General features: G+C 46.1%; 1 protein-coding gene across 1 annotated transcript in view; it reads left to right on the top strand.

Annotated features, from left to right (window-relative positions):
- The first annotated feature begins 392 nt into the window (after positions 1-392).
- LOC146860055 (uncharacterized) overlaps positions 393-9634 on the top strand; it is a 141014-nt gene continuing 131772 nt past the window's right edge. The window contains exon 1 of the mRNA XM_085643830.1: positions 393-475. The gene's annotated coding sequence lies outside the window, so the exon portion shown is untranslated. The remainder of the gene's footprint in view (positions 476-9634) is intronic.

The following is a 9634-nucleotide window of genomic DNA, read 5'->3' as shown; positions in this document are numbered from 1 at the left end:
TACTATAGCCGGGGTGGATGAGCGTCAAAAAGGGGGACTCTGCAGCAAAAAACACACGCGTTTTATGTCATTTGTTGAAGAAAACATCTTACTGACTAAAGGACTGACGCAGCTGGAGTCATCACAGCAACTTGACTACATCCGTCGTGACGTAGGAACCCGCCGCCCGTGGAGGAAGGAACCAAAGCACGTTTGAGAAATGTAGATTTGCATGTATAGAAATACCTGAAATTCCAGTGGGGTGGTACTCTGGTGCTTCGAGGGACCCTGGGAGTTTGACGTGTGTGAAGAGAGAGAAAGTACGTCTCGTTTGCGACGTGTTTCACACCCAGGCCTCGCCCTTGGTATATAAGCACCTGCCGGCCTGGGAGAGGCAGAAGAAAGCAGTCAGGCCTGGTGCTGGGAGGACACCCTGCAAGGGACAAGTGACATCCAGAGAGGACGACGGGACAGAGGAGAGAAGGCGACATTCACGGTAAGGTGACATGCACACGACCCGCCGAGCTGTAAACCCAGAGCACCTTCAACGTGCTGAGAAGATGTGTCCTTAGCGCCACGACTGCCGAACTCGAACGCCGGTTCTAGTCCCGGCGCCGGATCAATATCTTGTGATTCGGAGCAAATGAAACGAATGTAATGTGTAAGGTAACTGGTGCTCATGTAAAGCGATCCTGCGCGTTCGTGCTATCAAAAAGAAAAACACTTTAGCATCGGGTATTTTTTGGGGAATACCATTCGTATTAAAAAAAGTCTAGGCTAAAATGTTTTTTGTTTGGCAGGCACATAGGGCATAACTTAATTTCTTATAGTCGCTTTTAATAAAGGCGAGATTCTGCGTTATGGGACCAGTACATAGAGCAGTGGTACCCAAACATTTTAGAACCAGGACCCACATTTTAGAACTATAAACTTTTGCGACCCACCTTGCTTTAACAGATATGAGGGAGGCGATTTTTAATATAACGAAAGCATCGTGTGTGTGGTAGCTCACTGTCATTTACAGACAACACACTTCCCCTTGAAAGGGCCACTAAATTTGCACAGATATACAGTTTTACTGTTAATCTATATTGGACATAAACGATCATGTGTGGGAATCAGGTTTCAGTGAATGCAACACCACGTGTCTCGGTTTGATTTGGCCCTATTAATATCTTTGTTTCCATCACACTTAAAAATTACAAACATATGTGCCTAATGTTTGCTTTCCAGACTGCTGAATGTGTTCAGTTTATTTAAAGCTTTTTACATTTTGGTGCGTGTTACCAATAATGACATAATGTAGCCTTTCCTTTCACACACCTGTACCTTAGTAAGACTGTCACATAATTCACTTTTCATGACTGAAAGTGAGAGGACTTTTTAAACACCAATAATCCCCATGTTAAAAAAGACAATAGTTTGTCAAAAGTCCTGACATGTAACCTCTGTCTTTGAAGCGCAGCAAATGTGACAGCATAAGTACAGGCTTTTATGGCAACTTCATGTACTACTTGGACTTTTACACCTCACCAAAAATTGTCTCTGGACCTACCAGTGCGTTGCGACCCCCAGTTTGGGAAACACTGATTGGGTCATGTGGTGGTTCCTCGTCAGTTTGGGTTCATTACCGGACTTGAGGGCACTTCACGATTACATCATTGTCCATCACAGGTGTGATACACCTTGTGTTGTGAGGGCTCCTGGTGAGTGCTGGAGCTGAGAGGGTGGATTACAGTACGTGGGGTGGAGGGCCGCGCGGAAAACTCCATCATGTTTGCCATAGATTTTGCTGTTCGCTCTTGCCTCGCCTTTGCTCCTGGAGCAGCATTGGCGCTTGTTTGGGACTCCATGTCAAACATATAGTTCAGGTTCTTGTTTTCACTGGTTTGTGGATACAAGATTACGTTATATGTAGACTGTTGAAAAAACCATCTATTTATAATTAAATGATTGCCAGGGTGCAGTGATCATGCCTAGCCCCCAGCAGTGCTTAGTAAAAATAAAAAATAAAAAGTGCCAGGGCTCTCATTATGAGACCACTGCAGCTGGCACCACATATTGCCCCTTCTACGCTGCCAATGATAGTAACAACACAACTACTAACCATCACACGCCCACAAGTGTGACAGTTGAGACTATTTCAGGCTGGTGTGACGCAACCATGCTTTCCTTCCCCCCCCCCCCCCCCGCGTTCCTTATCAACGCGGGCAGAACAATAAATGTGCCTGAATCACACATTCCATTTACAACGCAAGTTGTTACAACGACTTGCCTTAGGGGGAGCGCTGGACTGTGGAATAGTATAATTTGCAATTCCAACCCCAGTCCCTGCAACAGTAGGGAAAGCATTGGACTTTAAATTCCAATACCGCTTTACCTAATGCATGTTGTTGGACCGACTTTCGTTGTAAATGGAATGCGTGGTTCCGATGCATTCATTGTACCGCCCGTGTTGCAAAGGCAATGCGCTGTTTGGTAGATGGTATATTTGCTGTTTTTTCTATTTCAGGCTCTTAAAGCAATAAGAATGGCTTGGGCAGCAGGAAATAGTAATTTTTTTATGTATATCGATTTAATAATTCACTATTGTTGTGGTTATCTCTAAGTTAGCCAGAGAGCGCCACCTTGTGGCAGACTATCACAAGTGCCGGTGTTGGAAATAGAGTGCTGGGGCCCACACTGGAAACCACAGGCTCAAATTAAGCACTGGCCCCCAGTGAATTCAGTGTGCATTTTTTGAGTACAGCATGCAGGTTTTGTTCTGAGGCGTACTTTTCCAAGTATGTCTGCTGTTTACATTTTATTATTTCTGTAACCAACTCCCTCCTCAATAACTGCAATTAATTGTATTTCAATATATTGAGGTCATTCATAAAACAAAATATGTTTCATTCCCTATTTTGTCAATGACTAACTCAACATCCACTTTGCTTACTTTATGATGTAGCGGCCATGTCGGAGTAGTTGCAATATTTTTTTCATGTGATATATATTGTGGGGAATATAGTAGGGGGTACCACTACAGCCAGTGCAGGAAATGAGGGAGATCCAGCTGTTTCCTGAAACTGAGCCGGTTCCGGGGTGTCCCTATAAAATAGCTTGACTTTTGTCCCACTGGTATTTGCAGAGACGGCAGAGCATTTAGCGGTGCCTGCAACGTGTCTGCTTTGAGGGCAGAGCAGCTACCTGCAGGGAAGGAAGGGTGTCTGTTCTTTTCACTCCAAGCTGTACTAAACACAAGTGCCACAATTAGAGGGCAATCAGCACCCTGTTTCGAGTCTCATCAACACTGGGGCCAGCTAGAGCTTAACACCAGATGTCAGTGCAATGAAGGGAAACAAAGACATTCAGCTTGTTGTCACTTCATTGGTGCTCAAGACACAAACTCTGATTAGAAGGCGGGATTTTGAGTGTTCGTATCCCGGCGTATACTAGATATGCCTTCACTGGGAGAACACCTGATGCATCTGAGTCATTACACAAAAACATATTTTCAAAGACTAATTGTTGTAAAATGTCTTTTATAGAGCTACTAAGCCCAATGTAGGGCCTCAGAGAACTTACACCACACAGATATCCTATGGGACCCATGAATCCGCCAAGTGTGACACTATAAAGGAGATGTTACACCCGACACTGAGGGTCTCACCGTGCAGGAGTCACGTCTTGGTGATCTCGAGATGTGTGGTCGCCTCGCGAGGCTGGCCGCTTTCGATTCATTGAGGTGCAGCTCCAGAAGGGTGGTTCGTTGCCGTTTTTCCGGATCCGGATGTTCTTGTTGTGAACATGGACAACACGGTGGTTATGTATTTTGCTGAGCACTTCCTCTGTGCAAATAGCACTGGTTGTTTCTAATTAAAAATGATGTGTGAGCGCTTATTACAAACATTGTCCAGAGAAAACACATATAGAATTTGGACGAGTGCGCCTGTGCCCTGTCAGTGACCTGGACAAAGAGCGATGAAAGGGCTGAACTTGGATGATAAATTCAAAGCTGTTCTGAACAGGGGCCCAAAAACATAAATTCGGCCCAGGGCTTCCAAAATCCTTAAATTGTCCCTAGCTGCTCTGCTCCTCTTGTCATCCGTCTTTCACTTTCTTGCGCCATTTTCTGCCAGAAACTTTAATTCGTCCCTTCTACCTAAACCCTAATGCTGATTGTGCCATGCGCCTTTCATCATAGCCCGCTACAATGTAGCTGCGTTGATTAACATTTGGAGGCCTTTCAAGCACAAGCGTTGTACTTAGCAGCATCTTTAGCCAAAGCCTGCACAGGGCTTTTAATAAAAGAGCCACAGAAATGCAGTGAATAAAGTGTTGCACCCAGGAGGCGGGGGACATGCGCAGTAGTGTTTGCAAAGAGTTATGGGTAATTCTGCAGGAGTCTGACTGACCCACGAAGCCATAAGGACAGGATTTCCAGGAGGGTGCCGGAACAACGAGCCTCACATGCTGACCGAAAAAAATGGGCAAGCAAAGAGCAGGGATCCCGACGTGTGATCGCCAAGGGATCCTGGGCTTTCCCTTAACAATGAACGCTTACTAGTTCCATCGAAGCTAAAGTAACACTACAACTACCAGAATGCATTGGTTTCTAAAATAAAAGCAGTGGACCGGTAGTGCAATGACCCGGTGGCATGAAGTCAGTGGTAACTCTCCCCTAGTGGAAGTCCCAGTCCACCAATCACAAATGGGTTCTAGTGGATCCTTTGTATTGCCTTCTAATTTGGGGGCATCTCTTTACCTGTTATAGAGCAAATTCTTCGGAAACAAATTGTATCTTAAAACGTGGCGGTGTCTAATGCGTTCAGCTGGTCATATTATGTTAGTAACCAGAATACCCTCGTTTTTGGGGAATCAAAAAGCGATCTGCAGCACTGGATCAAGTAGAAGCAATCCGTGCGTAGTAAAATGGTGTGTGTGTGCAGGGCCGGCCTCTGGCGTGGGCGCGCTGGGGCCAGGCCCAGGGCGCCAATATTCCGAGGGGCGCACGGAGGTGAGTGCAGTAAGGTTATGCCCTTCTTATCTTGCTCAAGCCTTGTCCCTTCTGATTTGCAGTTTAAAGTGGCTTTAGTCCTTTCATTGCCATAGGCTGGCGATGTTTTTAACTCCTTTTAGCCCCCTGCCTTCACCCTCTGACCCCCGCTGGCACACATCTCCAAATCGTCATCCGCATGAGGCAGCTAAGCTATCAATGATGGCGAGCTGTGGCGGTCCAGGGATGTTTGTGCTCAGGGGCCAGCCCCTGCTCCTCCAGGTGCTGACCAGTGAACACAACAGGGCCCCCTGCTGCCTCATTTAATTCACCACCATCAGCAAGGGCGCCAAGTTTCTCTGGCTCACGCCCAGAGCGCTATCTTAGCAAAGGCGATGTGTGTGCGCGCACGCGCGCGCGCGTGCAGTTCCAGGGACTGCCAATAGCACAGATCCTCTATCACTATCAGCCATCGGGATATGGATTCATTCAGCGCATTTTCGCCGGGCAATAAAGACCCCTCCCGCCTCCTGAGAACACTTGGGTTCGTTAGATTACAGCTAACAAAACATCTCAGAGGGTTAATGTACCTGCTGCAAAGGTCTGATACTGGCCTAATCACCATATATATTTATTTTCAATTCCAGCGAACTTGTAAAGCGCACCTTCACTTATTCAAAGTATCAAAGCGCTAAGTACTTATTCTAGACACGGGAGTGTCCGTTGGAGCATGATCGAAACAGCCAGGTGATGCTATCGAATTCGGCAGATTCACTTATTTTATGTAGGGTTTTGCCTGCCCCCCTCAGCAATGTGTATGTGGGAGGAGAGGGGAAGGGACATCAGTTATTCAGATAACACCAGGGATCGAATGCATGCTAATATATCTTGTTTTGCTTCAGAAACGAGCTGCCTCGGCTTGGGAGTTCGTATCTGAATATTTAAGACGTTTACTTTTTAAGTTGTATATATTATGAAATTGTTATGCAATATTCCAGGCAAGGAGTATTCACAAGGAGCCCTAAAATGTATCGGCGTGTGCTAGTGCCATCGCCCCCATCCCATTGAATCTAAGATTTCAAGGCGATATCAGAAACCCAGGGGCATATTTACAACTAAAGTGGTGGAGCGCGGCATTAAGCCAAGAAGGCTAACGGCAGCTCTGTCATTTAGAGACGCATGGCTCCACTGTGTGTGCGCTGCTTGTGCAGCACACAGAGAAGTTGCAACGGCACGCTCTGTCATTTAGAGACGCATGGCTCCACTGTGTGTGCGCTGCTTGTGCAGCACACATAGAAGTTGCAACGGCACGCTCTGTCATTTTAGAGACGCATGGCTCCACTGTGTGTGTGCTGCTTGTGCAGCACACAGAGAAGTTGCAACGGCACGCTCTGTCATTTAGAGACGCATGGCTCCACTGTGTGTGTGCAGCTTGTGCAGCACACAGAGAAGTTGCAACGGCACGCTCTGTCATTTAGAGACGCATGGCTCCACTGTGTGTGTGCTGCTTGTGCAGCACACAGAGAAGTTGCAACGGCACGCTCTGTCATTTAGAGACGCATGGCTCCACTGTGTGTGTGTGCTGCACAGTTGCAACTCGGCATTTTTAAAATGATTTTTTATGTGCAAGAAGGGACACCTTCCTGCACGTAAACAATCATACATGGCGTTTTGTTGTTTCTATGTGTGCTGCGTAATGCAGTACACATAGAAACAGCCAAAACGAGGAGAAATAAAGCATTCCTCCTCGTTTTCCCTGGTCTTAATTTTGGCGCTGCCCCATATTTACGTCACCCTCGTAAATATGGGACAACGTCATAATCAATGGCTGTTGGAACGGACCGCCCACCACAACACCCATTGCCCACCCCTTGGCTTAATGCCGCCTTGTGAATGTGGCGACGCCCTATCATCACAGGAACATCAATAAAAGTAACGTTCCTGTGGCGATAGGGGCTTGTAAATATGCCCCAGAATGCCGAGGAGTAGAACACTGAGCTGCCATTCCAGGCAGTGTGGAGGCCCTCGTCGAGATCCTCAAGGCGAATGCTTCACCAGCTCATCCCCAGGTCTCCCAGGGTGTGCATGGATGACAGAGATTACATTTCACCAGTGCGCTGACACACTCTACTGGTTTCTATAGATTATACAGGGTCTGGTGGAGTTTGACTATATTTGCATCATCGGAGTAGTAGGAAGAGATCTGCAAAGCCTGACCAGTGCATAAATAACATTTTGCATCGGCAGCCTTGCCTGGGCAGGGAGTGTCCTTCATGCGTTGGATCACACACAGGACCACATACATGGAGTGTGGACGTTAGCCAGCACCTTTCATACATTGCTTGCTGAAAGCGCCTTTCAGATATGGGATTCGTGCACGCGACGGCAGATTTAGAGTACATAAATCAATCAGGATTTATAAAGCGCTGCAAATCACCCGTGAGGATCTCAAGGCGCAGGAGTTGTTGCCAGGGCTGGCTTTAGCACTGGTGGCACCCCTCCCCCTGCCCCCATGACCTACTCCTCGGATTTCCTATCACCTAGCAAAAGTGCCTCTCATCTCTCCCTAGCCCACTCTCAATACATTCTATTTGTTTTAAAGCACTGTTAAAAAATACCGATGTGTCCCTTGCAGCAGGCATCTTAACCCTCTGTGCTACTTTATGGCGAGTCAAAGCTTCTACTAGACAAAACTCAGATCTTTCTCTCTAGCAGGCACATTAACCACAAGAGTTATCTTGAAATTTTTATTGCTGCCTGAAAACTGGATGCACAAGGAATTCTGCAGCAGGTGCTTTTAAACCCTAAGTTACTGCTAAACACACCACCCCCTCCCCTTGAGGTCAGGGCCCCCTCCAGGTCAGCGTCCAGTGCACCCACACCCGTTGCACCACCCTAAAGCCGGACCTGGTTGCTGGCTGCTTCACGGTGCTCTGTTTATTTGAAAAACCTCTGAAATGAGGGTAAAACAAGTAGAAGACGTGAAAAAGGAGGGAAAAGAAGGAGAAAGCACTATGAAAACGGAGAGGCATGGAATGAGAAAGCAGCAGACGAGGGAAAAGTAGGAGAAAGTACTCAGGACAACAGGGGGAAAAGAAGGAGAAAGCAGTAGAAAATGAGACAAAAGCACGAAAAAGCACTCAGAAACGGAGGAAAAGTAGGAGAACGCAGAAGAAAATTAGACAAAAGGAGGAGAAAGCACTCAGAGAAACGGGGAAAAGAAGAAGAAAGCAGTAGAAAATTAGACAAAGGAGGAGAAAGCACTCAGAGAAACGGGGGAAAGAAGGAGAAAGCAGTAGAAAATTAGACAAAAGCAGGAGAGAGCACTTAGAGAAACGGGGGAAAAGAAGGAGAAAGCAGTAGAAAGTTAGACAAAAACAGGAGAAAGCACTCAGAGAAACGGGGGGAAAGAAGGAGAAAGCAGTAGAAAATTAGACAAAAGCAGGAGAAAGCACTTAGAGAAACGGGGGAAAAGAAGGAGAAAGCAGTAGAAAATTAGACAAAGGAGGAGAAAGCACTCAGAGAAACGGGGGAAAAGAAGGAGAAAGCAGTAGAAAATTAGACAAAAGCAGGAGAGAGCACTTAGAGAAACGGGGTAAAAGAAGGAGAAAGCAGTAGAAAATTAGACAAAAGGAGGAGAGAGCACTCAGAGAAACGGGGGGAAAGAAGGAGAACGCAGAAGAAAATTAGACAAAAGCAGGAGAAAGCACTTAGAGAAACGGGGTAAAAGAAGGAGAAAGCAGTAGAAAATTAGACAAAAGGAGGAGAGAGCACTCAGAGAAACGGGGGGAAAGAAGGAGAACGCAGAAGAAAATTAGACAAAAGGAGGAGAAAGCACTCAGAGAAACGGGGAAAAGAAGAAGAAAGCAGTAGAAAATTAGACAAAGGAGGAGAAAGCACTCAGAGAAACGGGGGAAAGAAGGAGAAAGCAGTAGAAAATTAGACAAAAGCAGGAGAGAGCACTTAGAGAAACGGGGGAAAAGAAGGAGAAAGCAGTAGAAAGTTAGACAAAAACAGGAGAAAGCACTCAGAGAAACGGGGAAAAGAAGGAGAAAGCAGTAGAAAATTAGACAAAAGCAGGAGAAAGCACTTAGAGAAACGGGGGGAAAGAAGGAGAAAGCAGTAGAAAATTAGACAAAGGAGGAGAAAGCACTCAGAGAAACGGGGGAAAGAAGGAGAAAGCAGTAGAAAATTAGACAAAAGCAGGAGAAAGCACTTAGAGAAACGGGGGAAAAGAAGGAGAAAGCAGTAGAAAATTAGACAAAAGGAGGAGAAAGCACTCAGAGAAACGGGGAAAAGAAGGAGAAAGCAGTAGAAAATTAGACAAAAGCAGGAGAGAGCACTTAGAGAAACGGGGTAAAAGAAGGAGAAAGCAGTAGAAAATTAGACAAAAGAGGAGAAAGCACTCAGAGAAACGGGGGGAAAGAAGGAGAAAGCAGTAGAAAATTAGACAAAGGAGGAGAAAGCACTCAGAGAAATGGGGGGAAAGAAGGAGAAAGCAGTAGAAAATTAGACAAAAGCAGGAGAAAGCACTTAGAGAAACGGGGGAAAAGAAGGAGAAAGCAGTAGAAAATGAGACAAAAGCACGAAAAAGCACTCAGAAACGGAGGAAAAGTAGGAGAACGCAGAAGAAAATTAGACAAAAGGAGGAGAAAGCACTCAGAGAAACGGGGAAAA

The sequence above is a fragment of the Triturus cristatus genome, chromosome 3_1 (assembly GCF_964204655.1).
Source record: "Triturus cristatus chromosome 3_1, aTriCri1.1, whole genome shotgun sequence".
Lineage (NCBI taxonomy): Eukaryota > Metazoa > Chordata > Amphibia > Caudata > Salamandridae > Triturus > Triturus cristatus.
Note: the sequence above shows the minus strand (reverse complement) of the source record. Positions and strands in the feature narration are given on the sequence as shown.